This window comes from Balaenoptera borealis, assembly GCF_965194805.1.
Source record: "Balaenoptera borealis genome assembly, chromosome: 6".
NCBI lineage: Eukaryota > Metazoa > Chordata > Mammalia > Artiodactyla > Balaenopteridae > Balaenoptera > Balaenoptera borealis.
Window position 1 is genome coordinate 58,991,938 of NC_138863.1, and position 24,671 is coordinate 59,016,608.

Sequence of the window (24,671 nt, forward strand, 5' to 3'; positions counted from 1 at the left end):
AAAAAAATATATATATAGGGCTTCCCTGGTGGCGCAGTGGTTAAGAATCCGCCTGCCAATGGAGGGGACATGGGTTTGAGCCCCGGTCTGGGAAGATCCCACATGCCATGGAGCAACTAAGCCCATGTGCCACAACTACTGAACCTGCACTCTAGAGCCCGCAAGCCACAACTACTGAGCCCATGTGCCACAACTACTGAAGTCCACGCACCTGGAGCCCGTGCTCTGCAACAAGAGAAGCCACCTTAATGAGAGGCTTGCGCACTGCAACGAAGAGTAGCCCCCACTCCCCTCAACTAAAAAGAAAGCCCGCACGCAGCAACGAAGACCCAACGCAGCCAAAAATAAATAAATAAATAATAAATAAATTTATTTTAAAAAATGAAGTGTTGAAAATAAATAAATAAAATAAAGTCTTTCCTCCGCAGCTGCTCACCAAACATGAACACCCATTTTGGAATTCATAGAAGTGAGAAATAAATATTTTGTGTGATCCATTAAAAAATAATAAAGTCAGTCTGAGATGTAAAGCAGGATTTTACATCTTCCCTATGCTTTCTTTATTAAGAATTATTTTCCACTAATTTCTTGCAAGTGTAAAGTTTGCAGTGTTTTGATTAACATTTTGCTCTCACACGCATAATTGGCAAGTGCATTACAATTCTTTAAACTTCTCATCAGCAGATGAACAACAGCAAGTACAGAATTTCAGTAACTACCAGAATTTCCCTTTTGGCTCAAAATACTGTAACAAAAATATTGATCTAATAACTCGATCACTCGCATCTCTTTAAAGTAAAATGTGATAGACTGCTTTTATAAAGAATTACTGATAATAGAAAAATATAATGCCCAGTCTCTCAGTTGTGCATTCCTTTTTATTAGCTTCTATTCGATTACATAATGCAAAGTTTTGGAATATTCGAAATTAGCGAGCACCTTTGAAAGAAACTTTAATACTTTTCTTTGTTACTGCAAGTCTTTTTTTTTTAATATGAAAAAAGACTGAGGAAATGTCTTAATGTTTGGTTAACAAATTGAAAACCCATGTTTAAATGCTTTAATATCCTGGTCCTATTTCACTGTGTCATCAGGGGTTGATTTATCAGCTGTAAAATTCCATAAGAAATCTTTTAAATGTAGAACTGTTAACAATAGTTCAACTTCTGTACATATACTGTGATCTTCTGATAATGACAATATCAATTGTGACAGCTCACTGCAGCTCACCCAGACCAGCTCTGAAATCAGTGATGCATTTTCAGAGACCTGAGACAGGTCACACGGCTGGACTTGATTTCACTATCCAATGCTTGCTATGCATACAATAGTTCAGGCCCTTTCCACTCTTCTCCAAATCCTTTCTACAAATCTTATGAACAAAACACCTTTTTCAAGAACCAAACAATTGGTACGTTTGGGTGATCTTTCAATTAAGAAGACAGAAAAGATGTTGATCATATTACAAGGACAGACTCAAAGGAAAGGAGTTTTGGAAGTTGACAGTTTGTCATTTTAAAACATCAAGTTGAATGGAATACATCTCAGTGAATAGTTAAATTAGATCTGGAGGCATTAGCTCAGAGCTAACCCCTTTTTCTGTGTGCTAGTTCCATCATAATTGAGGGATGGGGAAGATGTACACAGAAGTGTATAGAAGTTAGGATTCATCTGGCTACATGTGTCAAAACAACCAGAAACCAAGATAAATAACATTGGCTTGAAGTTTACAAATTAGAAACTTACTTCTAAACTGATATGGCAGCTCCATGATCATCAGGGATCTTCCGCCTCTCTTGATGTCTCACCTATTTTACTTAGGACACAGCCTTATAGGTCAAGATGTTAAGTTCCAGCTACTGATTCTACATTCTAGTTAGCAAAAAGGAGGAAAGGAAAAGAGAACATGCTCTTTCCCCTTAAGAATGTTACCCAAGGAACTTCCCTGGTGGTCCAGTGGTAAAGAATCCACCTTACAATGCAGGGGACGCAGGTTCGATCCCTGGTCAGGGGACTAAGATCCCACATGCCGCGGGGCAACTAAGCCTGTATGCCCCAACTACTGAGCTCGCACGCCTCAACTAGAGCCCATGCACCACAACTACAGAGCCCACACGCCCTGGAGCCCGTGTGCCACAACTAGAGAGAGAAAACCTGCAAGCCACAACTAGAGAAAAGCCTGCGCACCACAACGAAGATCCCGCGTGCCGCAGCTAAGACCCGACACAGCCAAAAAATAAAATAAAATAATAATAAATAAATCTTGGGAAAAAAAAAAAAAGAATGTTACCCAGGAGCTAATTTAACACTTCACTTAACATCTGTAGTAGTAGAATTTACTCACATGGCCACATCCAGTTGCAAGGAATGCTGGGAAATACAGTCTTTATTCCTCATGACCATATTTCTAGATGACAAATCTATAAGGATAAGGGAGAGATGAGACACTGGAGGCCAAATAGTATCCTCTACCACAAGATATGTGCTTTGGGGGAGGAGGGATGATCTAGAATCCAACAAACTGTTGTGGTGAGGCAAATTTGTACAACATTGGGCTAGTCAGTATGTGACTGAATAGCAAAATGATTTTTAAATTTCATTCTATTCCAAGTAAACATCAAAAATTGTATCTAAATGAGACAAAGTAACTATTATTGATATTGTTAAGTGTGAAAATGGCATTGTGGTTATGTTAACATAATGCCTTACTTTTTAAAGATTTATGTTGAGTATGAAGGGATGAAATAACATGATCTCTGGGATTCCCTTAAAATATTTCTGCAAAGGAAAAAGGGGGGAAAGATGAAGAAAATATGGTCAAAATATTGATAATTTAAAATTTGGGGTTTTAGGTATATGGGATTTATCATCCTACTATTTTTAGTAAGTTTGAAACATTTCATTATAAAATATTTTTTTGTAAATAATCAGGATTGAAATTTCTAGATCCTAAGTGACAATATGAGTTCCTTGTAGCCTTGGCCAAGTTACTTAATGGTACTGAGTCTCAGTTTCTTCACATGTAAAATGCAGATGATAATAACTTATCCTAACCATTTAACAGTGCCACAGTGAGGGTCAAACATAAAAATGCCTGTGAAAGTGTTTCGGAACCTATAATGTAGTATGGTATCAGTTATTGTTAATGATATGCTTGCTGTCATTTTTGTTATCATTATTAATGTGAGGGCAAAGGCCATGTCTCATTATTCACTGCTGTGTCTCCAGTGACTAGTAAAATGCCTGGCACATAATAGATATGAAATAAATGTCCAATGACTGAGAACAAAAATTGGTAAGCAAAAAATTTGTATCTGCAACTGACATGGGCTAGAAGAGACACGAGAACTTATCCATAGTACATATTAAATGACTGGCTTAAAGTGACACAGGGTGGCAGAGTGTCAGTACAGTGGAAAGGCAAAGGCATAGTCATTCTCAAAATCACAAGGGAAACACCAGAGACCCAGAAAAGAATGTTGTTTTCTTTTTAACTACCTTGGGAAAAACATGCCATAATATAATCACGTCACTTCTTGTTAGAGTCCCAAGGAACAGTGCATTTTCTAGCAGTAATCAGTTTTGTTTTGTTAACTACCATTTCTAAACAGCAGGCCAACCAGAGGGGACTCAAAAGTCCTTTTGTCATGCAAACATTTTGGTTCTAACGGTCACTATTGTAAGAATTGGTTTTGTAAATGGAATGACTACTTACCTCTTTTCTTTAAAAGTTCTCATAATACTGTTACACGATCTCTGCAGCCAAGAGCTGTGACTTCTGTCCAAGTCTTTCATGGGAAATTCTCGACTTGAGTATGCATCTGGATCAATCACTTCAGCAATGTCCTGACACAACAGGGTTGAGTTAGGACCACATTTTCAGATTATCACTCTAGTCCTATGTGTGAGATACGTATGCTCGACACTCCCCTAGCAAATAACAGCAGAGAGCAATCATTCAGTAGCCAAGATTACAGTGATAGAAATTATTGGACATTAATTTATTTTGACATACAATAAATATGTATTTTTGCTCATGAATCTATACATTGGTTAGGTAGTTCTGCTGATCTGAGCTGGTCTTGGTTGATCTCAGTGGGCAGGTCAGCTGGGAGCTGATTGAAGCAGGATGTTCATGGACGAGATGACTCATCTCTGCACTCTTGTTCTCCAGCAGGCTATCCCATGCTTGTCGTGGTGAAGGCAGGGTTCAAAAGAGCAAGCAGAAGTGTGTAAGTCTTCTTGCAGGCCTTAGCTCAGAACTGGCACATTCACTTCTGCTTCATTCTACTGGTTAAGCAAGTAACAAGGCCAGTAGAGAAAGGCAGGGAAAACAGATTCCACTTCTACATGGGATGAAAAGTCACATCATAAGAGACATGCATACCTAGAGGAGAAGAATTGGGGCCATTTTTTTGCAATCAGTCTACCATAATAAAGATGAGATTTTGCTAGGGATACCTTAGTGAGGTTTCCTCTTGGAGTGTCCCCAGCTAACCAAACAAAGTATTTTACCTCTTGAGTAAGAAGAAGAGAATTTCTTTGGAATAGTGGAGAGAAGCTTTAAGTTGGGTAGGCTGGTGACAGATATTGGACTTTATTTTGAAGGTTACAAAAACAGGCATAGATCTAATTATTCTGTGCTTTCCAAAGTTTGCCAATGCCCAATAACAACATGGATTTCTATGTTCTGGGTATTAAGCTCTTTACATATTGCAGCTCATTTAATTCTTACAACTACCATATAAAATATCATTATCCCTATTTTATGGATGAGGTACCTGAGGCTTAGGAAGGTTAAAGGTTAGGAAGGTTTAACAGCCTGATCAAGGTCTCTCAGCTGTAAGTGAGAGAGTGTGGATTCAAACCCAGGACACTCTGACTTCAAGGCCAGTGGGAGATATTAAACACTATGATATTCAGTCTCCCAAAATGAAGACGTTCCCTCTATCCCTGCAAATGGTATTGTACATCCATTTGGAGGTACAGAAAACCCTAACCATCTCAAGCTAAAAAAGTAATAGAATTTTCATTTGCGGTTTATATGCTAAAGCAGGTTGGTGTCATATTGTAAAAGAGGAGTCAACAAACTTTTTCTATTGAAGGCCAGATAGTAAATATTTTAGGCTTGTGGGTCATATGGTCTCTGTTACAACTGTCAACTCTATATGTAAATGAATGAATGTGGCTGTGTGCCAACAAAACTTTATTTACAAAATGGGTGGCCAGCCAGATTTGTCATAGAGAATTTGATACCAAGCCAAGGCTTAGCAAAGAGGCACTTTTTTCCAAAGTCCAGTTTGAAGTGTTCTCCAAATCCTCTCAAACATGATAAATAGAGTAATAATGCACATTATAATAATTCATATATGCTATTAATAAAATATACTTAAATATAAGGCAAAATCATGATTGTCATGTAAATACAAAGACACACAGGTCAAAGATCTTATTTAACTTATTAATAATTAATGAGAGAAACAGTGAGAGGTTAAAACTTTTTCAAAAGAGAATTCAAAGAACAAACACATATAGTAGCAACCAGGAATGCTGAAATGAAATTGCCAATAGGTGATAAAACAATATTTACAGGGAATAAAATGTAATGTTTGGAATCATCTCTTTTACATGGTGACAGTCAATTGCATCTTCACCAGAGACAATTTATTGTCACGTCTACAGACAAGACTCATTTGCGTCAGTTTTATACAACTTAGAGTTGGATGTAAAATTGCCTGAAGATCATGAAAACCACAGACACCTATATAGTCAGAAAACCCCAAAGGATCACCTAGACAACATCCATTGAGAAGATACCTAGTAATCGTCACCCATTCTGAATTTTCCCTGATGATCTATTATAATTTTTCTTAACGCTGTGCTTTTTAAAAATTGAAGTCGAGTTGATTGACAATATTGTCTTAGTTTCAGGTATACAGAAAAGTGATTCAGTTATACATACATACATACATATATTTATAATTTTTTTATTCTTTCTCATTATAGCTTATCACAAGATACTGAATATAGTTCCCTGTGCTATACAGTAAATCCTTGTTGCCTGTCTATTTTATATGTAGTGGTGTGTATCTGTTAATCCCAAACTCCTAATTTATCCCTCCCCCCACACAGTTTGTTTTCTATGTCTGCGAGTCTGTTTCTGTTTTATAAATCAGTTGCTTTGTATTATTTTTTAGATTCCACATGTAAGTGATGTAATATAATATTTGTCTTTCTCTGTCTGACTTACTTTACTCAATATGATAATCTCTAGGTCCATCCATGTTGCTGCAAATGGCAATATTTCATTCTTTTTTTATGGCTGAGTAATATTCCTTTGTGTGTATATATATATATATATATATATATATATATATACACCACATTTTCTTCATCCATTCATCTGTTGATGGACACTTAGGTTGCTTCCATGTCTTGGCTATTGTAAGTAGTACTGCTATGAACATTGTGGTGCATGTATCTTTTCGAATTAGAGTTTTCATCTTTTCTGGATATAGGCCCAGGAGTGGGATTGCTGGATCATATGGTAACTCTATTTTTAGCTTTTTAAGGAACCTCCATACTGTTCTCCATAGTGGCTACACCAATTTACATTCCCACCAACAGTGTAGGAGGGTTCCATTTTTTCCACACCCTCTCCAGCATTTATTATTTGCAGACTTTTTGATCATGGCCATTCTGACCAGCGTGAGGCGATACCTCATTGTAGTTGTGATTTGCATTTCTTTAATAATTAGCGATGTTGAGCATCTTTTCATGTGCCTGTTGGCCATCTGTATGTTTTCTTTGGAGAAAGGTCTATTTAGCTTTTCTGCCCACTTTTTGATTGGGTTGTTTGGTTTTTTTTGATATTGAGTTGTATGAGCTGTTTGTATATTTTGGAAATTAATCCCTTGTTGGTTGCATCATTTGCAAATATTTTGTCCCAGTTTGTAGGTTGTCTTTTCGTTTTGTTTATGGTTTCCTTTGCTGTTTAACACTATGCTTTAATCCAAAGTTTTCCAAAGGGTGGAAGATATAACACTAGTGATACTAAAGATGATTTTAAGTGGCATGGATAAATGTTTTGTATCTTAATGATCATATATTTATTTTATAATGGGTTGTAAAATTAAAATTAGTCAACTCATGATTTCACAGATACTATTAAAAAAAATATCTAAACAGATCACTTTGAAATTACAGAACGCTGTAGGTCAAGAGATGATTCTAAAATCCTGTAGAAAAAAAAAAATTTACAAAGGAACAAAAATGAAACAAACATCAGACTTCCCATACACAACATTGGATGCTTAAAACAAGGGGAAAATGTCTTCAGTTTGTAGTGAAAATTATATTGAGTAGAATTTTATTTCAATCCAAACTTTTCAATCAAGAGTGAGATCAGGGACTTCCCTGGTCGCACAGAGGTTAAGACTCCAAACTCCCAATGCAGGGGGCCCGGGTTCGATCCCTGGTCAGGGAACTAGAGCCCATGTGCATGCCACAACTAAGAGTTCGCATGCCACAACAAAGGATCTGGTGAGCTGCAGCTAAGGAGTCCACCTGTCACAACTAAGACCCGGCACAACCAAATAAATAAATAAATAAAATATTAAAAAAAAGAGTAAGAGCAATGTACAGTTATTGTCAGAAATTCAATAATTCAGAAAGTTTAACACCCACGTCAATTCCAAGTAACTTAAAAATGTACTCATTTCCAGTCAAGATGGAGTAACAGAGACCAGACTGACCCTCCTGCCTGAAACAACTAAAAAATAAAAAATCAGATGAAATATATGAAACAATCGTTTTCAAGACACTGGCCATGAGATAATGAAGGACAGTGATCCCTGAGAGATGGGAAACACAGCAAGCGACCCCAGTGATTATCACAGCTTAGTGCCTGGGGACAGTTTCCAGGCTGCAGTGCAGGAGGGGGAACCCAAGCAGAATGCAATGATCTCTGAGTGGAGCAGGTGGAGCTGGGAGTTGAAGGGATGAAGCTGAGAGGCCAAAGCTGCTGGAGTTCGAAGAACAATGAACCAGAGAGGAGAAAGCTTCTCAGAGAGAAAGAACCCCCCAAATGTCCAGAAGTCCTCCCTGAAGTATTCACCTGAGAGCTTACCAGCGCATGTGTGTGAGGACACTATAGTAGATCATGTAAAGAACCACCCATGAGGAGCTCACACAGGGCCACAAATAGTGCCAATGCCCACCAGCCATATTGGGAAACCTTATAATTCATGGGGTATTGGGTAGAGCATGCAGAAGGGTCTTGCTTCTGTAGCAGGGCAAAATTAGCCCTAGATTAAATGCTGTTCTGGTCTTACCTAATGAAGCTTAAAAGCAAGACCTGAAAGGATCAAATTTTTTTCCTGGTAACTTAGTTGCATCCCAGAACAAAGCTCAAGAATATTTATAGGGATATAAGAATATCCATAACCAACAAAGTAAACTTCACAATGTCCGGCATATAATAAAAAAGCTATCGGGCATGTGAAGAAGCAGGAAAATTATAAGGAGAAAAATTAACAATAGAAATTGGAGAAAACTGATACAGATGATAGAATTAATAGATAATGACACTAAAATAGTTATCATAACTGTATCACATATGTTCCAAAATCTAGAGCAGTAGTTTTCAAGAGAGGACTGATTTTTTTTCCCCCAGCCAACATTTGGCAATGTCTGGAGACAGTTTGATTATCACAACTTGAAGGTAGTGGTGCTACTGGCATGTGGTGGGTAGAAGCCAGGTATGCTGCTAAACATCCTACAATACATAGGACAGCCTCCGCAACAGAGAGTTATTCAAACCAAATATCAGTAGAGCTGAAGTTGCGAGATCCTGATCTAGAGGAAAGATAGAACATGTTAAGTAGAAACACAGTAAATGTGAAAAAGACACAAATTGAGCTTCTAGAGATGAAAACAACAATGACAGAGATGAAAAAATACACTGGATAGGATTAATTAAAAACAGATTAGTTACTGCAGAAAAATCAGGAGTGAATTTGAAGACATGGCGATATAAACTGTACACAATGAACACAGACAAAAATAAGTCTGGGGGAAGAAAAGGAACAGAGCATCAGTGAGCTGTGGGCCAGCGTCGAGTGGCCTAATATATATGTAACTGGAGCCCTGATGGAAAGGTGACAGGGGGAGGGGTTTACAGAAAAAAAGTATTTGAAGAAATAAAAGCCCAAAATTTTCCAAATGCAATAAAAACTAGATCCAAGGAGTTCAACCAGCCCCAAGAACAAGAAGCACTACACCAAGGTAATTAACATCATAATCAAATTCATTAAAACAAGTTACAAAGGGAAAATATTAAAAGCAACCAGAGGGGGTGGAAAAACATGACATGTACAAAGAACAAAGGTAATGACAGAACATTTCTTGTCAGAAACAATGTAAGCAAAAAACAAAACAAAACAAAACAAACAAACATACAAACAAAAACCCCAGTGGAGCAGCATCTTTAAAGTACTAAAAAATGAAAATAGTCATATATATACTATACTAGAATATATTTTAAAAATGAAGGCAAAATAAAGAACTTTTCAGTCATTAAAAAGCTGAAAGAGGGGCTTCCCTGGTGGCGCAGTGGTTGAGAATCTGCCTGCCAATGCAGGGTACACGGGTTCGAGCCCTGGTCTGGGAAGATCCCACATGCCACGGAGCAACTGGGCCCGTGAGCCACAATTGCTGAGCCTGCGCGTCTGGAGCCTGTGCTCCACAACAGGAGAGGCCGCGATAGTGAGAGGCCCGCGCACCGCGATGAAGAGTGGCCCCCGCTTGCCACAACTAGAGAAAGCCCTCGCACAGAAACGAAGACCCAACACAGCCATAAATAAATAAATTAATAAATAAATAAATTAATTAATTAAAAAAAATACTATAAAAAAAAAAAAAAGCTGAAAGAATTCATATCCACATTACAAAAAACGTTAAAGGAAATCTTCTAGGCAGAAGGAAAACATTATCAGTTATAAATATGGACCTACCAAAAGGAATAAAGAGCAATTGAAAGGGTAAAAATGTAAGTAAATGTGTAAGATTTTTTTCTTATTATTTCAATCTTTTAAAAAGATAATTGACTGTTTAAACAAAAACAAAATAATGTAGTGTGGGGTTTACAACATATGTGGAAGTAAAATGCATGACAACAATAGGACAAAGTGCCGATTTGCTTGGAGGGGAGGCAAAGGGGGGTGGTCCAGGAGCTCTGTCTGTGACTGACTGATTTGTTAAACTTAGTAGAAGTATTAGAAAACCTGCCTGGCCTAGAGGCTGAGTCAAGCTCTCCATTGGTAAGTACAAAGCCAATACTTTCTTTCCTAAAGAAAAGGAAAAGGAAAAGGAAAGAAGGTGTAGACTGATTTGTACAGGCATTTGGTATGGATTTCCTCAGCAGTGAGGTAGGTCAGTGTTTGAGTGTCCCTTGGAGTGAAGGTCCCCTTTACTCGGTCCCCAGGCCACCAGGACAGCAGGCCCTGCAGGTAGGCCTGGCTGAGTGTAGGCTGAGATTGGGGAACAGGCATTCAGGAAGGTTCCTTTTTAGGGTACACGGCAAGGAACAGACCAGCAAGTTGTCCTTCCTCAAGCTAGGAGGACCTGGCTATGTCAATACTCAGATGGCAAAGCCCCACCTGGCTTAGTGGTGCTGCCACCCCAGGTGAAGCTAGTGGGCAGTGAGCCACCCTCTACAGAGGCCTGGCTGCACTTCCCTAGGTCTTCTTATTTGATCCCCAATATGAGAACCCAAAGAAAATGATACATATCTTTCTAATCACAGGAAAGCAAAGATATTTCTAAATATAGGACCAAAGCCAGGAATAAGGACTTACTTTGTGCCAACATTATATCAAACAACTGATTTGCCTAATATTTTCACTGATTTCACCAATCATTTTGACATTGTGCAGATACAGAACTTGAAATAATTTCTTCCTTCAAAAATTGAGGCTGCAGTATTTGGCCTTAAAGATGCCAAGCATAGAAATTCTAAAAGATGGGTTCTCATGATAAAATACAACTGAGAGAGGAACTAATTATGGTCTGGAGCTTCATTAGCTATAAAAACCCATAGAAAGTTGTCTGGCTCCTAGTGCTTTTGTGTTCTGTTCTAATATATGATTTTGCTTCTAATACTGTTTGGAATGTTGCAGAGCAATTGAATTATTTATTAAAACTCATAAACATAAATTCATTTCTTACTCTATACAATTATACTGGAAATTAGTAATATTTTGTCCTAAAATGATGATTCCCTTAAAGGTCAGTACGTGGTTTTTAATTTTATTTAATTAATTAATTCATTCATTTATGGCTGCATTGGGTCTTCATTGCTGTGCGCAGGCTTTCTCTAGTTGCAGGGAGCGGGGGCTACTCTTTGTTGCAGTGCAGGAGCTTCTCATTGCAGTGGCTTCTCTTGTTGTGGAGCACGGGCTCTAGGTGCGTGGGCTCCGTAGTTGTGGCTCACGGGCTCTATAGCGCAGGCTTAGTAGTTGTGGCACACAGGCTTAGTTGCTCTGCGGCATGTGGGATGTTCCCTGACCAGACTCGAACCCGTGTCCCCTGCATTGGCAGGCAGATTCTTAACCACTGCGCCAACAGGGAAGCCCCAGCACGTGGTTTTTATTTGGAGAGATATTAGGCTGATAACAGTCTTTTTTTTTTTTTTCCTGTTGGTCTCCAACAAATTTTATCACTCTTTTCTTTTTCTTATTAGTTATTTATCTTATACATATCAGTGTATACATGTCAATCCCAATCTCCCAATTCATCACACCACCACCATCCCCCACCCGCCACTTTCCCCCCATGGTGTCCATACGTTTGTTCTCTACATCTGTGTCTCATTTTTGCCCTGCAAACCGGTTCATCTGTACCATTTTTCTAGGTTCCACATACATGCGTTAATATACGATATTTGTTTTTCTCTTTCTGACTTCCTCTGTATGCCAGTCTCTAGATCCATCCACGTCTCTACAAATGACCCAATTTTGTTCCTTTTTATGGCTGAGTAATATTCCATTGTATATATGTGCCACATCTTCTTTATCCATTTGTCTGTCGATGAGCATTTAGGCTGCTTCCATGACCTGGCTATTGTAAATAGTGCTGCAATGAACATTGGGGTGCATGTGACTTTTTGAATTATGGTTTTCTCTGGGTATATGCCCAGTAGTGGGATTGCTGGGTCATATGGTAATTCTATTTTCAGTTTTTTAAGGAACCCCATACTGTTCGCCATAGTGGCTGTATCAATTTACATTCCCACCAACAGTGCAAGAGGGTTCCCTTTTCTCTACACCCTCTCCAGCATTTGTTGTTTGTAGATTTTCTGATGATGCCCATTCTAACTGGTATGAGGTGATAACTCATTGTAGTTTTGATTTGCGTTTCCCTAATGTTTAGTGATGTTGAGCATCCTTTCATGTGTTTGTTGGCAATCTGTATATCTTCTTTGGAGAAATGTCTATTTAGGTCTTCTGCCCATTTTTGGATTGGGTTGTTTGTTTTTTTAATATTGAGCTGCATGAGCTATTCATATATTTTGGAGATTAATCCTTTGTCCATTGATTTGTTTGCAAATATTTTCTCCCATTCCGAGGGTTGTCTTTTCATCTTGTTTGTAGTTTCCTTTGCTGTGCAAAAGCTTTTAAGTTTCATTAGGTCCCATTTGTTTATTTTTGTTTTTATTTCCATTACTCTAGAAGGTGGATCAAAAAAGATCTTGCTGTGATTTATGTCAAAGAGTGTTCTTCCTAAGTTTTCCTCTAAGAGTTTTATAGTGTCCGGTCTTGCATTTAGGTCTCTAATCCGTTTTGAGTTTATTTCTGTGTATGGTGTTAGGGAGTGTTCTAATTTCATTCTTTTACATGTAGCTGTCCAGTTTTCCCAGCACCACTTATTGAAGAGACTGTCTTTTCTCCATTGTATATCCTTGCCTCCTTTGTCATAGATTAGTTGACCATAGGTGCGTGGGTTTGTCTCTGGGCTTTCTATCCTGTTCCATTGATCTGTATTTCTGTTTTTGTGCCAGTACCATATTGTCTTGATTACTATAGCTTTGTAATATAGTCTAAAGTCAGGGAGTCTGATTCCTCCAGCTCCTTTTTTTTCCCTCAAGACCACTTTGGCTATTCAGGGTCTTTTGTGTCTCCATACAAATTTTAAGATTTTTTTGTTCCAGCTCTGTAAAAAATGCCACTGGTAATTTGATAGGGATTGCATTGAATCTGTAGATTGCTTTGTGTAGTATAGTCATTTTCACAGTATTCATTCTTCCAATCCAAGAACATGGTATATCTCTCCATCTGTTTGTGTCATCTTCGATTTCCTTCATCAGTGTCTTATAGTTTTCTGAGTACAGGTCTTTTACCTCCTTAGGTAGGTTTATTCCTAGGTATTTTATTCTTTTTCTTGCAATGGTGAATGGGATTGCTTCCTTAATTTCTCTTTCTGATCTTCTGTTGTTAGTGTATAGGAATGCAAGAGATTTCTGTGCATTAATTTTGTATCCTGCAACTTTACCAAATTCATTGATAAGCTCTAGTAGTTTTCTGGTGGCATCTTTAGGATTCTCTGTGTATAGTACCATGTCATCTGCAAACAGTGACAGTTTTACTTCTCCTTTTCCAATTTGTATTCCTTTTATTTCTTTTTCTTCTCCGATTACCGTGGCTAGGACTTCCAAAACTATGTTGAATAATAGTGGCGAGAGTGGACATCTTTGTCTTGTTCCTGATCTTAGAGGAAATGCTTTCAGTTTTTCACCATTGAGAATGATGTTTGCTGTGGGTTTGTCACTTAAGGCTTTTACTATGTTGAGGTAGGTTCCCTCTATGCCCACTTTCTGGAGAGTTTTTATCATAAATGGGTGTTGAATTTTGTCAAAAGCTTTTTCTGCATCTATTGAGATGATCACATGGTTTTTATTCTTCAGTTTGTTAATATGGTGTATCACATTGATTGATTTGCGTATATTGAAGAATCCTTGCATCCCTGGGATAAATCCCACTTGATCATGGTGTATGAGCCTTTTAATGTGTTGTTGGATTCTGTTTGCTAGTATTTTGTTGTAGATTTTTGCACCTATATTCATGAGTGATATTGGTCTATAATTTTCTTTTTTTGTAGTATCTTTGTCTGGTTTTGGTATCAGGCTGATGGTGGCCTCATAGAATGAGTTTGGGAGTGTTCCTTCCTCTGCAATTGTTTGGAAGAGTTTGAGAAGGATAGGTGATAGCTCTTCTCTAAATGTTTGATAGAATTCACCTGTGAAGCCATCTGGTCCTGGACTTTTGTTTGTTGAAAGACTTTTAATCACAGTTTCAATTTCATTACTTGTGATTGGTCTGTTCATATTTTCTGTTTCTTCCTGATTCAGTCTTGGAAGGTTATACCTTTCTAAGAATTTGTCCATTTCTTCCAGGTTGTCCATTTTATTGGCATAGGGTTGCTTGTAGTAGTCTCTTAGAATGCTTTGTATTTCTGCGGTGTCTGTTGTAACTTCTCCTTTTTCATTTCTAATTTTATTGACTTGAGTCCTCTCCCTCTTTTTCTGGATGAGTCTGGCTAATGGTTTATCAATTTTGTTTATCTTCTCAAAGAACCAGCTTTTAGTTTCATTGATCTTTGCTATTGTTTTCTTTGTTTCTATTTCATTTATTTCTGCTCTGATATTTATGATTTCTTTCCTTGTACTAACTTTGGGTTTTGTTTGTTCTTCTTTCTCTAGTTCCTTTAGGTGTCAGGTTAGATTGTTTATTTGAGATTTTTCTTGTTTCTTGAGGTAGGATTGTATTGATATAAACTTCCCTCTTATAAACGCTTTTGCTGCATCCCATAGGTTTTGGATAGTAGTATTTTCATTGTAATTTGTCTCTAAGTATTTTTTGATTTCCCCTTTGATTCCTTCAGTGATCTCTTGGTTATTTAGTAAAGTATTGTTTAGCCTCCATGTGTTTGTGTTTTTTACGTTTTTTTCCCTGTAATTGATTTCTAATCTCGTAGCTTTGTGGTCAGAAAAGATGCTTGATACGATTTCAATTTTCTTAAATTTACCGAAGCTTGATTTGTGACCCAAGATGTGATCTATCCTGGAGAATGTTCTGTGTGCACTTGAGAAGAAAGTGTAATCTGCTATTTTGGATGGAATGTCCTATAAATATCCATTAAATCTATCTGGTCTATTATGTCATTTAAAGCTTGTGTTTCCTTATTAATTTTCTGTCTGGATGATCTGTCCATTGGTGTAAGTGGGTGTTAAAGTCCCCTACTATTATTGTGTTACTGTCAATTTCCTCTTTTATAGCTGTTAGCAGTTGCCTTATGTATTGAGGAGCTCCTATGTTGGGTGCATATATATTTATAATTGTTATATCTTCTTCTTGGATTGATCCCTTGATCATTATGTAGTGTCCTTCCTTGTCTCTTGTAACATTCTTTACTTTAAAGTCTATTTTATCTGATATGAGTATTGCTACTCCAGCTTTCTTTTGATTTCCATTTGCATGGAATATCTTTTTCCATCCCCTCACTTTCAGTCTGTATGTGTCCCTAGGTCTGAAGTGGGTCTCTTGTAGACAGCATATATATGAGTCTTGTTTTTGTATCCATTCAGCTAGCCTGTGTCTTTTGGTTGGAACATTTAATCCATTCACGATTAAGGTAATTATTGATATGTATGTTCCTATTCCCATTTTCTTAATTGTTATGGGTTTGTTTTTGTAGGTCCTTTTCTTCTCTTGTGTTTCCCACTTAGAGAAGTTCCTTTAGCATTTGTTGTAGAGCTGGTTTGGTGGTGCTGAATTCTTTTAGCTTTTGCTTGTCCGTAAAGCTTTTGATTTCTCCGTCAAATCTGAATGAGATCCTTGCCGGGTAGAGTAATCTTGGTTGTAGGTTCTTCCCTTTCATCACTTTAAATATATCATGCCAGTCCCTTCTGGCTTGTAGAGTTTCTGCTGAGAAATCATCTGTTAACCGTATGGGAGTTCCCTTGTATATTATCTGTCGTTTTTCCCTTGTTGCTTTCAATAATTATTCTTTGTGTTTAATTTTTGTCAATTTGATTACTATGTGTCTTGGCATGTTTCTCCTTGGGTTTATCCTGTCTGGGACTCTCTGCGCTTCCTGGACTTCGGTGACTATTTCCTTTCCCATGTTAGGGAAATTTTCGACTATAATCTCTTCAAATATTTTCTCGGGTGCTTTCTCTCTCTCTTCTCCTTCTGGGACCCCTATAATGCAAATGTTGTTGCATTTAATGTTGTCCCAGAGGTCTCTTAGGCTGTCTTCATTTCTTTTCATTATTTTTTCTTTATTCTGTTCTGTGGCAGTGAATTCCACCATTCTGTCTTCCAGGTCACTTATCCGTTCTTCTGCCTCAGTTATTCTGCTGTTGATTCCTTCTAGTGTATTTTTCATTTCAGTTATTGTATTGATCATCTCTGTTTGTTTGTTCTTTAATTCTTCTAGGTCTTTGTTAAACATTTCTTGCATCTTTTCGATCTTTGCCTCCATTCTTTTTCCGAGGTCCTGGATCATGTTCGCTATCATTATTCTGAATTCTTTTTCTGGAAGGTTGCCTATCTCCACTTCATTTAGTTGTTTTTCTGGGGTTTTATCTTGTTCCTTCATCTGGTACAAAGTCCTCTGCCTTTTCATTTTGTCTATCTTTCTGTGAATGTGGCTTTCCTTCCACAGGCTGCAGAATTGTAGTTCTTCTTGCTTCTGCTGTCTGTCGTCTGGTGGCTGAGGCTATCTAAGAGGCTTGTGCAAGTTTCCTGATGGGAGGGACTGGTGGTGGGTAGAGCTGGGTGTTGCTCTGGTGGCCAGAGCTCAATAAAACTTTAATCTGCTTGTGTGCTGATGGGTGGTGCTGGGTTCCCTCCCTGTTGGTTGTTTGGCCTGAGGGGACCCAACACTGGAGCCTACCCTGACTCTTTGGTGGGGCTAATGGCAGACTCTGGGAGGGCTCTCGTCAAGGAGTACTTCCCAGAACTTCTGCTGCCAGTGTCCTTGTCCTCATGGTGAGACACAGCCACCCCTGCCTCTGCAGGAGACCCTCCAACACTAGCAGGTAGGTGTGGCTCAGTCTCCTGTGGGGTCACTGCTCCTTCCCCTGGGTCCTGATGCGCACACTACTTTGTGTGTGCCCTCCAAGAGTGGAGTTTCTGTTTCCCCCATCCTGTCAAAGTCCTGCAGTCAAATCCCGCTAGCCTTCAAAGTCTGATTCTCTGGGAATTCCTCCTCTTGTTGCTGAACCCCCAGGTTGGGAAGCCTGATGTGGGGCTCAGAACCTTCACTCCAGTGGGTGGACTTCTGTGGTATAAGTGTTCTCCAGTTTGTAAGTCACCCACGCAGCAGTTATGGGATTTCATTTTATTGTGATTGCACCCCTCCTACCATCTCATTGCAGCTTCTCCTTTGTCTTTGGATGTGGGGTACCTTTTCTGGTGAGTTACAGTGTCTTCCTATTGATGATTGTTCAGCAGTTAGTTGTGATTCTGGTAGTCTCACAAGAGGGAGTGAGCACACGTCCTTCTACTCTGCCATCTTGAACCAGTCTGATAACAGTCTTAATTTGACTTGAGTACAATGAAAATCTTTTTAATGAAGATGGAGAAGCTGGATATATTATACTCTACAACCTGTTATTAACCTTCCAAATAAGTGAAAAATTCCTAGGTAGAAAATTAAGATTAGCATCAATTATATTACTTTGTGAGGCATGTTTTTTTTGGAAGGATTTTTTATTTATTTATTTATGGCTGTGTTGGGTCTTCGTTTCTGTGCAAGGGCTTTCTCTAGTTGCGGCAAGCAGGGGCCACTCTTCATCACGGTGCGTGGGCCTCTCACTATCGCGGCCTCTCTTGTTGCGGAGCACAGGCTCCAGAGGCGTAGGCTCAGTAATTGTGGCTCACGGGCCCAGTCGTTCCACGGCATGTGGGATCTTCCCAGACCAGGGCTCGAACCCATGTTCCCTGCATTGGCAGGCAGATTCTCAACCACTGCGCCACCAGGGAAGCCCTCTGATCCATCTTAAACTAATTTTTGAATATCATGTGAGATAGAGATCCAACTTCATGTGGATTTTGCATGTAGATTTTGCATGTGGATTTCTATTCCATTTTCTAGGCATTTTTCCTTCTATTTTAAAATATGGAAAGGATTGATAAAGGAACTGATATAATTCTAAAGAAATGTATTAACAATAAACTGAGAACTCAAAATTTCTGATTTCTAGGTTTATGTCCAAGTTACAGTGGTTTTCATCTAAAGGAAACCACCAGATTTTCTGCTTAACTTTGAAATCATTTGTGCATCATAAAGTTGTAAATAAAACTCTCTGAAACAGCAGCTGTGTATAGGTTTTGGTAGTTTCTTTTTTTTTTATAAATTTATTTTATTTATTTATTTTTGGCTGCATTGGGTCTTCGTTGCTGCACGCACGCTTTCTCTTGTTGTGGCGAGCTGGGGCTACTCTTCATTGCAGTGCGCAGGCTTCTCATTGCAGTGGTTTCTCTTGTTGTGGAGCACGGGCTCTAGGCGCACGGGCTTCAGTAGTTGTAGCACGTGGGCTCAGTAGTTGTGGCTCGTGGGCTCTAGAGAGCAGGCTCAGTAGTTGTGGTGCACGGTCTTAGCTGCTCCGCGGCATGTGGGATCTTCCTGGACCAAGGCTTGAACCTGTGTCCCCTGCATTGGCAGGCAGATTCTTAACCACTGTGCCACCAGGAAAGCCCTTGGTAGTTTCTTATAGGGCATTTTCAAAGATCAAACTGCTTGTTGATTTTGAATTCTTCAGTTGGTAACTGGTATTCTGAAGCAAGGATAGTTTTTAACCAATAGTGAACAGTGTATTTTATTACCTTATTTTAGCATTACTCTCTCTCCATCATTTTACAGCAATGATTAGACAGCCAATAATTTTAGCTTTACTCTCTTATTTCTTGGCATTTATTGACTTGGCTTTAGTCAATTGTAGTTGTTAAATTTAAATTCTGTTCTCCTATCACCTATAATGTTCCCTTGCCTATTTGTAATGAGAAGTATGGAGCTATTTTATTCAGAAATGGTCAATGAAATTACTCATCCTGGCAGACAAAAATAACTCAAATGAGTAAAGTTTGGCTGCATCTACCTCATTTTTGAAATTTGTGCAATTTCCAACTTAGCATTCCTGATCAAGGAAATACTGACTGCCTTTGAAAATGTTATGGGAAAAAAAAGCAGATATAGCAATGCACCTATATTCCTCAAAGACATTCAGACCTAAGGCCATTCTCCAACCTGGCTTCTGTGGAACTGCCATTCTAACAAGCAGATGCTGTAAGCAAGAATGTGAATTATTAATGCACATAGCATTGTCACCAACAGACCACAAAATCTATTTTAAAAATTCTTTTACTTACATAGTACAGATTCTGCTCTGGCACTGTGTGCTCTAAAAGCTGCAGGTACATTTTAGAAAACACTGATGAAGGCATTACTGCTCTGTCCATTTGTTCATAGTATATATCATTATTCAAGAAATTTAAGAACCATAATGATGGAAAATCACACAGAAAGAAAAGAAAAGGAACATGGACTCTGTCAGAAACAAGGGCTACATTTTTATTCAAGAGGTCCCTAATGATGGAAAATCACAGTGAAAGGCAGAGGCGAAACCAGGATTCCATAAAGGACCTGACACACACCAGTAGTACAAGTAGGAGAACAGTCATAGCAGAGGCGTAAAAATAAAGAAAAACAAAATTAACAAGAGACAAGCTGTACTGGGGCTGATGTACCAAACAGCAACAAATCACAGCAAATTCTGAAGATTAATTTCAGAATCTTCTGAAATAAGCAAGGAGACAGACAGCATCAATATTAATGAAGCTGAACTAGAACTCCAAAAGAGCCACAGCATAAAATGGCACATGAATGTTTTGTTTTTAAATGGATTGTAGATTGGATCACAGGACCATCAGGAAACTGAAGGGACATTCACAAGAACATCATAACAGGGCCAGCTGTGTGATAAGCAATTACAACATCAGTGCTAAAATCTCCAATGTAAAAGAAAAACATCGGTGGTGAAATAAAAGAAAATGTCAACAGTCTGCAGATGAGGTAAAAGAAAGTGAAGAATAGATTTTATTGAGACTCAATAGCCTGCACTGTGTCAATATCGAATGTCTTTGATAAAACAGACAATAGACTTTCAAAGAAAGATCAGAATTTGATTCTGTCTTGTAATATACTCAATTTCCCTTCAAATTGTTAGCTAAGGCAGCCCTGGAATCAGCCCAATGCTTCCACTGCTTAAACCACTTGCTGGTTGTAAATTAAATGCTTTTGGAAGCTGTATAACTTTGACAGGCTTCTAGAGTTCTGCAGAGGTCTCATGCATCCCTGTAGATCAAATTTTAAAATAAATAGTTTAAGTGTGTTAATAGCGCTGGTTACTTAAAGGAATGTTAGAATCCACATTTTTATAAAATGAAGGATTTGTTATTAAAAGGCAAGTTGTCAATTATCATATCCCTGTTGGTTTTATGGAGTGCTGTCCTCCAGATGGACAGGTCCACGGGCTATGTCTCAGCGTAGTTGTGGCAATTCTGCTTGGCATTTCCATTGCTATGTGGTACCACAGAGGGTGAAAATAACACCCACTTCAAGCTTTTTCTCTCTTCCTATAGCTCTATAACATTTATGATTGCAGGTTGTTGAGCTATTTTAACCACTAGCTGAGCCAAAGCCTGTTTGCAGGGGAAGAGAGTATAGGGGGGGTTCACTTCCCATCCACAATTAGAAAAGCAAGTCATGTCTGGCATAAAACTGCCTCTGTAGGGTTGGGTTCTTTGCCAGTCTCCCCCTAAAAAATGGGTGGGAAGCTGTGGGCATTTCTGGGGAAGTTAAACCAAGGCACCCTTTCACACAGATCTGCTCTCTGTACTACCATAAAGAAATATTAGCACTGTAGTAATTTAAAGACATGTCCACAGATTCTTTGGTATTCTTCCCTTCAAGAGCTGGCGCTTAATTCTCCTCTCCTTGATACTAGGCTGGACTTAGTGACAAATAGAATATGATGAAAATAATGGGGCATGATGTTGGGGACTAGGTCATAAAAGGCATTAAGTTTTCCTCCTTGCTCTTTCTTGAATCATTCACTCAGGGGAAAGCACGGGCCATCTCATGAGGTAATCTCAAGAGGGCATTCAAACAATCCTATGGAGAGGCCCATTGGTTGAGAAACTGAGCCTTCCAAACAGCAGCCAACAGGAATAAAAAGAGGTCACTATCGAGAACCATGCGGGTGAGCCATCCTCTTGTCCCAGTCGGCCTTCAGATGCCTGTTGCCAGGGCCGTCTTGAATGCAATTCTGTCTTGAATGCAACCTCATGAGAGTCCCTGAGCCAGACTCCCTCAGCTAAACCTCTTCCAAATTCCTGACCCACAGAAACTGTGAGGCAATAAATGTTCATTGTTTAAGCTGCTAAATTTGGCAGTGATTTTTCTTTGGCCACGTCATGTGGCTTGTGGGATCTCAGCTCCCCGACCAGGGATTGAACCTGGGTCATGGCAGTGAAAGTCTGGAATCCTAACCACTAGGCCACCAGGGAACTCCCTGGGGGTGATTTTCTATGTGGCAATAGATAATTAATACAAGCCCCTGCCATTTACTTATGGTAATTATGTGCCAGGCTCTTTTTGCCAGACGAAACTTCTTGTAAGATAATGAGCTTCTCTAAAGAGGTCTAAGATTGCTAATTTCCATACGGGTATGAATCAGCCTATTAAAAATGCTATTTTCTGTGGCTCATTCCCTAACATGGACCTATGAATCTGTATTTTAGCTAGCTTCCCAGGTGATTCTGATGCAGTTGGCTAGAGCATACTATTTGAGAAATATTGCTTCAAGCTTTTATCCTTTTCCTTCAGAAAATGCACATCTTTTAAATAAGACCCTCTGGGCATGTTGCTCCTTTTAAAAAATTATTACATTATTATTTAAAAAATACTACCCAAAGACTGTAGTGGAGTTTCTGGAAAGAGAAGGAGATGGAGTACCCTGATGAGAAGGTATTTTTGGAGACCAACAATTCCCCAAACCAGACCCTTTAAAAGATTTGTTTGGGTGGGATACTTGTACTCCCCAAGGAATTTTGGGGTTGCATTTATTTATTCTATAGGCAAAAACCTAGGCCTCATTTTGCTCACAAGTTTATCTAATTTTTAGGAGGTAAAGACAGAACCATCTCAGAGGAGCGGAGAGTTGCCAACATGGTAGATCTGAGGGTCCCCAAAGGCCTTTCCCTAATTGAAATCTCCTTTAGTCTCATAGGATAAGATAGAGTCATTCTCTTATCTCAACCATCTCTTTTTAAACATAAGTACTTTGGGGATAGGTAACATTCTTAACCATCAGTCCCTCAAAAAGAGTGACTGCATCAAACCTTTTATTTTTTTTTTCCTGTCAGTCTTAGAAAGGAGTAAGGGAGTGGAGAGAAAAAAGGTCTATTTCATGGGGCTTCCCTGGTGGTGCAGTGGTTAAGAACTCGCCTGCCAATGCAGGGGACACGGGTTTGAGCCCTGGTCCAGGAAGATCCCACATGCTGTGGAGCAACTAAGCCTGCAAGCCACAACTACTGAAGCCTGTGCGCCTAGAGCCCGTGCTCCACAACAAGAGAAGCCACTGCAATGAGAAGCTTGTGCATGGCAACAAAGACCCAATGCAGCCAAAAATAAATAATAAATTAATTTTTTTTAAAAAGGTCTATTTCATGGAATCTATGGTGCTATCGGTCATAAGGGGCACCTATATTTGGTGTATTTAAAAAAAATACTTCCAATTATAATTGGAAGATGTCTTCAACTGTAAGATACCCTTTGATTTCTGAGCTATTAAAATGTGAAAAAATATGCATCTTAGAATAGATGAAATAAGAGTAATTTTATGGCTGACATCAGTGGTTATCAACCACTTATCACTGGTAGAGGAGAGTCTAGATAATGAAACTGTTTCTCACCTTTGAGTTTCAAAGTGCTAAAGATTTGATAGAAAGTAATACTGAAATTTTAAACTACTAATGGAATTATTATATTGGTTTGTGCTTAAAATCATAGGAACAAAAATGATTCCTAATACTTAATTCTTATGATCTTACAGCGTAACTGGAAATCATCAGAAAAATCACAATGCTTAAATACATACAATTTTTTTTCTTCTTTTTTTTTTTAAAGAAATTCACGTTCTTTTATTTATTTATTTATGACTGTGCTGAGTCTTCGTTTCTGTGTGAGGGCTTTCTCTAGCTGCGGCAATTGGGGACCACTCTTCACCGTGGTGCGCGGGCCCCCCACCATCGCGGCCTCTCCCGTTGCGGAGCACAGGCTCCAGACGCGCAGGCTCAGTAATTGTGGCTCACGGGCCCAGCTGCTCCGCGGCATGTGGGATCCTCCCAGACCAGGGCTCGAACCCGTGTCCCCCGCACTGGCAGGCAGACTCTCAACCACTGCGCCACCAGGGAAGCCCAATTTTTTTTCTTAAAAGATGAGTTTTTCATTCATTTATTCATTGTCTCTGACATCACTGGGTCCTCAGTGGCGCTAGCAAGGGTTTGGAAAGGGTTTGGCAAAGTTTTGGGGGGTGATTGTTGAGGGCAGGGTAGAAAAGGAATAATTTTGTAGCCTAAAGATATAGTTATCATTAATGGGAGATGATCTAGAATATGATTCTTTTTTTTTTTTTAGATGCTGATTTTGATTTATTTATTTATTTATTTATTTTGGACTGTGTTGGGTCTTCGTTTCTGTGCGAGGGCTTTCTCTAGTTATGGCAAGCGGGGGCCACTCTTCATCTCGGTGCGCGGGCCTCTCACTATCGTGGCCTCTCACTATCGTGGCCTCTCGTTGCGGAGCACAGGCTCCAGACGCGCAGGCTCAGTAGTTGTGGCTCACGGACCTAGTTGCTCCGCGGCATGTGGGATCTTCCCAGACCGGGGCTCGAACCTGTGTCCCCTGCATTAGCAGGCAGATTCTCAACCACTGCGCCACCAGGGAAGCCCTAGAATATGATTCTTTACTAGGGTCCTCCTACTACACCTTCCTGTTCTCCTTTCTTACTGCTCCACCTCTCACTCTCAGAGGAGGTGGGTGCCATCACACCCAACTCCCTCAATGTCTTGGCAACACCCCTTCAGCCTACACTGTAACCTTTATTCCTCCAGTTTCAGAGGAAGAGGCATATATACCCTGCTCCCGTGTAAGGCCAACCCTCGGTCTGTGCCCTGGACTCTATTCTCTTCTGATTTTTCAAAGAATTCACTTATACTATGACTGCTTTTTCCTGTTCTCAACTTTAACCAACACACCTCTACTGGCTCCTTCCCATCCATCCACATTTAAGCATCCTCAAGGGACACACTGTAAAAGTTCTTTGAAATAAATACAAAGTAGTGAGTACAAACAAGTTGAGTGAAATTATAAAACCCAGGCAGAGCTTAGATGAAAGATCCTGACTCCTTCAACTGCAGAAAGCATCTTCCCAGAGAGCCTCTGTGCCCCATATGCTAACTATTCATTCCTTCAAAACAAATATTTGTTAAGCACCTTCCAGGATCGTGGCAGAAAGCTGGAAATGTTTTCATTCACCAGAAAAATAG

General features: G+C 39.2%; 1 long non-coding RNA gene across 1 annotated transcript in view; it reads right to left on the reverse strand.

Moving 5' to 3' along the window:
* Positions 1 to 5: 5 nt before the first annotated feature.
* The window catches only part of LOC309631411, a 49,458-nt gene continuing 24,792 nt past the window's right edge, over positions 6 to 24,671 (reverse strand). Inside the window, exons 2-3 of the long non-coding RNA XR_014246251.1 lie at positions 3,716 to 4,346; positions 6 to 2,778 (exon numbers count right to left, since the gene is read on the reverse strand). This is a non-coding gene — a long non-coding RNA (uncharacterized lncRNA). The remainder of the gene's footprint in view (positions 2,779 to 3,715; positions 4,347 to 24,671) is intronic.